At 33.9% G+C, this 5,770-nt stretch overlaps 1 pseudogene; it reads left to right on the forward strand.

The window, feature by feature from the left end:
- Positions 1-3,791: 3,791 nt before the first annotated feature.
- On the forward strand, positions 3,792-4,749 carry LOC103583173 (annotated as a pseudogene).
- The last annotated feature ends 1,021 nt before the right edge of the window (positions 4,750-5,770 follow it).

Below are 5,770 nucleotides of genomic sequence, written 5' to 3' on the forward strand. Positions count from 1 at the left end.
AAATTTTATCATCCCTATTCTGCACCCCAGCTGGCCTAGGCTTTATTGGCAAAATGTCTGAGAAGAATCCTGGAACCAAAGTCCCTACATCAACTTTAAAACCTTCCAAAAATGAAAGTGGCAAAACATATCACTGTCCCTAACCCCATATGAAGCTTTTGATTCTTTGGATATCAGGCTGAGGGTGGTGCCTTAGTATTCAACTTCTTCAGAGGCTGTGAAAATTTCAGTGGCAGGAACCATGTCTTATTGTCTTTGTCAGACCCTTATCTTTAACCATACACAAAAATTAACTTGGAATATATTAAATACTTAAATGTAATCCCTGAAATTATAAAGCTACTAGAAGAAAATATAAGAAAAAAGTTTCTTGGCATGGTCTTGGTAATACATTTTTGGACAGCATACCAAAAGTACTGGCAAAAAAAGCAGAAATAAACAGGCGAGATGACTAAAATTAAAACATTTTGTAAACCAAAAGAAACAATTAACAAAATTAAAAGAACTAATCATCAGAGAATTTCATATCAAAACCAGGAAGAGATATCACCTCAGACCTGTTAGAGTAGCTATTGTTAAAAAGACAAAAAACTGCAGGTGTTGGCGAGGGTATGGAGAAAATGGAACCCTTTTACTCTGTTGATTCAAATGTAAATTGGTGCAGACATTATGGAAAACAATATTCTAGTTCCTTAAAAAATTAAAATAGAACCACAGTATGATCCAGCAATTTCACTTCTGGGTATATATTTAAAGGAAGTGAAATTGCTATTCCTATAATATATCTGCACCACCATGTTCAGTGCAGCATTGTTCACAACATCCATGATATGGAAACAACCTAAGTGTTTATGTATGGATGAAAGGATAAAAAAATTGTGGTATATATATACAAATCAAAATATAGTAGTCCTCTCTAGTGTTATGGTCATGGCTTATTGTAATATTTTATTTTTCTGTATTATCCATACAGTCTAAAATAAATATATTCTACTTTCATAATCATAAAAAATACAAGCCAATTAAATCAGGGATCACAAACTAAGAGTGTCTCTTGGATAGTTTTCAAAATGTAAAATTAAAAATCATCTTCCTGTAGTTTATGTTCACTTCTGTCTCACATATTAATTTAAAACTCCTAATATCTTTATTATAACAGTTTACAACATGAAAAAATACTTTACAATGACTCTAATTCTTATGACAATATAGGACATGGGGAATATAACCAAGAAATAGTAAATTAGTAATTATATAGTCAGAAATGTAAAACTATTAATTTATTAATAAATTCAAATTTTTAAAAAATCAAGATATATTTGTGCTTATCTAATGAAATGGTTGGTGATGCTGAGTTCATCATAGTTTTTTTTTTTTGTATCTTTTGCTCCCTGTACTTTTGTTAGCATAGCTATAAGGTTATTACATATTTTTTACACAAAAAATAAAAATATGCTATTATATGTTATTACTGATGCCTGATGACTATATGTTATTATTGATGTATGATAACTATACATTATTTACTGATGTATGATCACTCAGTATGATTGACCCAGGCATCAGGGCCTGTTTGATCTCATGGTCCTCATATAAGGGCTGAGGTGTTTAGAAGACTCTAGTAAAGATCTAGAGAACAATCTTCAATAACTAATTTTATTGATTATATCTTTATAATCAGTCAAATTTTCCTTGTATGTAAAAATAGAAATGTGTTTATGTGCAAAGAAGGGGAGAAATGTTCTATTCTGGCAAGTTTTCAAAAATCATGCTCTAGTATATATATCGTTGAATGAGAAATGGTAAGTTGCTATTGTACAGGTTGACAAATAGAAGACTTACATGCTATCACTACCATCTATTTCCCAGAGTTGAAATTAGTCAATGATTTCTGAGTCAGGGGATATCTTCACTTTATTTATCCACTGCTATTAGGCAGCCCTCCACAATAGATAGTGGCATGCAGGATGAGACCTAATTACTGTCTCAGGTTGTTTAAAGAGCTCAGAGGATAGGCCTAGACCTTACCAGTTTGTAATCCTCGCATTGGTACTTTGTAATTATGTGACCATGAACAAGTTATTTACTGCTCTGAACTGGCTAGGTAACCACACAGTAAAGGGAATACCTTCAAGAGCTGTAGCCAGTATTGGGTTAACGGGCTGACAAATGTTTAACAACTGGTGTATACACATTGGTACACGCACGCAGACACTATTATAAATCTCACTGATGAAAAGTATGTGTAACATACAATTTATAAGTAGTAATAAAATAAATTGTCAATTCCGTACAGGCAATTGATGATCACAGAATGCTTTTGTTGATTTTTACTTAACACTTGAACTATATTCAAAATTCAACTATTAATTTGATAAAATCAGACTATTAATGCTTACATAATATCTGATTCAACAAAGATGTTGCTCACATGGTTGATGAATGCCCTTAATGGCTGATATTTTTGTCAGTGTTAATAAGTGAGACAAAATTGAATCAATGAAGATGTATGTCTGAATTTGACTTATTCAGTAATGACTTGAGTGACATTTTTGTTAAAGTAAGTTTTTGAATAGTGGAAGAAAATTTCTTCCTTTTTTGTGCTATTCACAATGTAATGGCTACTAACATGACACACTTTTAAATTTAATCTGCATCATTAACATTTTCTCTATTCACTTTCTTAAGCCTAGACTGTCAACAAACAATGAAATGCCCTGATTTGCAGCACTTGACAAATTCAGTAGCATAAATACTTCCACCATATCTGATTTGAATCTGTAAACTTAATTCACTGAACACAATTTTGGGAAAAGATATATTGTACAACACCAATATATAGCATCTCCATCACCCACATGCAATAAAGGTAATAATCTCGAAAACAGAGATAATAGTAAAATGATTAGGAAGTGATACATTTTGTGTATTTGTTACCTCTGCTTTTAATATAATGTAATCAACTGTAAGTTTATGTGACTGACTTGCAAAATTCCTGAAAATTTAACAATGGGCTCTTGTGAGCCAGTACAAGCTAGTTCAAGTGCTCTAGTGATTTGTAAGAGCATACAGTTTAGGAGAAATTTAGCACAGAAAATAACATGGAGAAGACTAATTTGTTCATTGTACAAAAAAAGTGTTTTTTTTCTTATGAAGGTTTTCAGTGGCCAGTGCTCATTTATACCGCCTGAATATCCGAGTCCTAGAGACTTGATCCGTATGTTATGATAAAGAATAAATTTTGTGTATATTTTGTGAAACTGCCCCCCAAATATAATGTTAATCTCTGGTACCACTACGTCTTTTTCTTCCCTCTTTATACACCATTATTTATAAACTGTGACTGACTAATTCTATATGCAGTCCACAAATATCAGCCTCTAAACGTGTGCAGGGCAGTACTGTATAGTTGATTGACTGACTAACAATGACTACACCTAATGATACTCTGAATTAATGCAACTCAAGATGACAAGTTGATGAGCCATTAACTTTATTGTACATGTGGCATTTTTGTTGTTTACTTTAAAACTCAAGACTGCCTGTAATTTCATTTTAAGAGATTTGACCCGTAGGTAAAAAGTTGAATGGATGCTAGGGCACAGAGTTCATTTGTTGTAGGACTGTGCCTTTTTACAAACACACCTGATGCTTTTGTTGATAAATAATTTTAATTTTTATCTGTTAATGTTTTTATTTTCTTGTTTTGCGGTTGTTTCTGGAGCGGTATATGATTACAGAAATCTTTGCTTCCTCAGTGCCAGTTTCAAAAAGAAAACCAGAGCCATTTTATGGAAGGAGAAAACCAGACAGCACTGTTCGAGTTTATCATTTTGAGATTCTCTAATTTACATGAGTTGCAATTTTTACTTTTCATCATCTTTCTTGTAACTTATATCTGAACTTTGGGAAGAGATATCTTCATTATTTTTGGCGACCATGACCAACCCACACTTACAGATACCCATGTATTATTTTTTTTCCTGGAAAACTCAGCTTTTCTTGACATCTGCTACACCACCACCAATGTCCTTCAGATGACAGTATATCTTCTATCAGAGAAAAAAAAAATCATTTCCTATGTGAGTTAGATGGCACAACTTTTGGTATTTTTCTTCGTTAGGTCAGAGTAACTTCTATTGGCAGCAATGGCATATGATCTTTACATTGAAATCTGTAAGCCCTTAAGGCATTCAGTTACTATGAATAAGTTCCTATACAGCCAGTCAGAAGCCTCACACTGGAAAGGCCATTTCCTCAGTTCAGTGGTGCACACATTACTGACATTCTGCCTGCCCTTCTGGAGCAACAATCACATTAATTATTTCTTCTCTGGCATTCCTCTTTGCTGACCTTGTCTTGTGGGGACACTTCTGTGAATGAATTGGCACTGCTCTCCACTGGGGTTTTCAGTGGTTGGACTCCTTTTCTATGAATGGTCCTTTCTTACCTTTATATCTTTTTTTAACATTTTAGGGATCATTTCTTCAGAGGGGAGGCAAAAAGTCTTTTGTAGGTATGCCTGCCACCTGATAATTGTCCTCCTCTATTATGGCCACTCCATCTTCACATATGTACAGCCGATCAACTTATTCACTGGAGAAAGACAGACTGATCTCAGTATTGAACAATGTTGTTACCCCTATGCAAAATCCTATAGTCTACTCTTTGAGGATGAGGAACAAGGATATTAAAGGGGCTGTGAATGCTATGGGGAGGAAGTTGCAGGCTTTAAGCTCCCTCATTTGATGTATAAACTTTTCTGTTCTGAGGAAAATGATATATTAAAATTGTACTTCTTACAGGTTCTGATTTTTAGTAATCACTCTGAAACAAAATTAAATGTCATTTTCAAATTTTTATATTTGATACACATGGGCTAGTTGCTTTGTACAATCTTTTCTGCTAAAAAAAGTCTAGATGAAAATTTTTCTACATGTTTCATAAAGACCAGTGAACTAATAAGACAGTGAAGTTTCCACAAATGAATGAGATAATGTATTTGTCTTTCTGTGTCTGGCTCACTTCACTTAACATCATGACTTCCAGTTTAATCCATGTTGCTGTAAATAACAGGATTTTATTCTTCTTTATGGCAGAATAGTATTCCATTGTGTATGTATCCCACATTTTCTTTATCCATTCATCTGTCCATTGACACTTAGGTTGATTCCATGTCCTGGTTATTATGACAATCTCATAAAAATAGAGTAGACCTGTGGTTGCCAGAGGCTGGGAGCAGTAAGGGGAGGGATGAAAGTTTGGTCAATGGGTACAAAGTTACAGTTAGGTAGGAGGAATTAGTTCTAACACAGTGGGGTGAATATGGTTAACAATAATATATTGTATATTTCAAAACAGCAAAATGAGTGGATTTCAAAAGTTCTGCCATTACATGTATTGAAAGGTCACACTGTACACATACATATGTACAATTATTATGTGCCAATTAAAAAAAAAAGGCAGTGAAGAATCACAAGAGTGAACAGAAGATGAGAATACAAAAATGCGAAATTGCCATTTGAGACCCTTTTTTCTATGTGAGCATTTCTGCTGAACTTGAACGTGTGTTTGAGCTTCGAGCAGTAATTTGATATCCTTGTTAATATAAGAGGACTAAAAGTGGAGTCCGGTGTCCTGAGCTGGCCAAGGAGAGAAGGTCCCTAATACCTCACATTATGCTTAGGGTTGAGAATCTGAGGGGTTGCTCATCCATTATAAGAAAAAACTAGAAGTAAGTGAGGGTTCACATAGAATATAGGTCAGCTTT

Source organism: Galeopterus variegatus, unplaced genomic scaffold, assembly GCF_000696425.1.
Source record: "Galeopterus variegatus unplaced genomic scaffold, G_variegatus-3.0.2 Scaffold20231, whole genome shotgun sequence".
Classification (NCBI taxonomy): domain Eukaryota; kingdom Metazoa; phylum Chordata; class Mammalia; order Dermoptera; family Cynocephalidae; genus Galeopterus; species Galeopterus variegatus.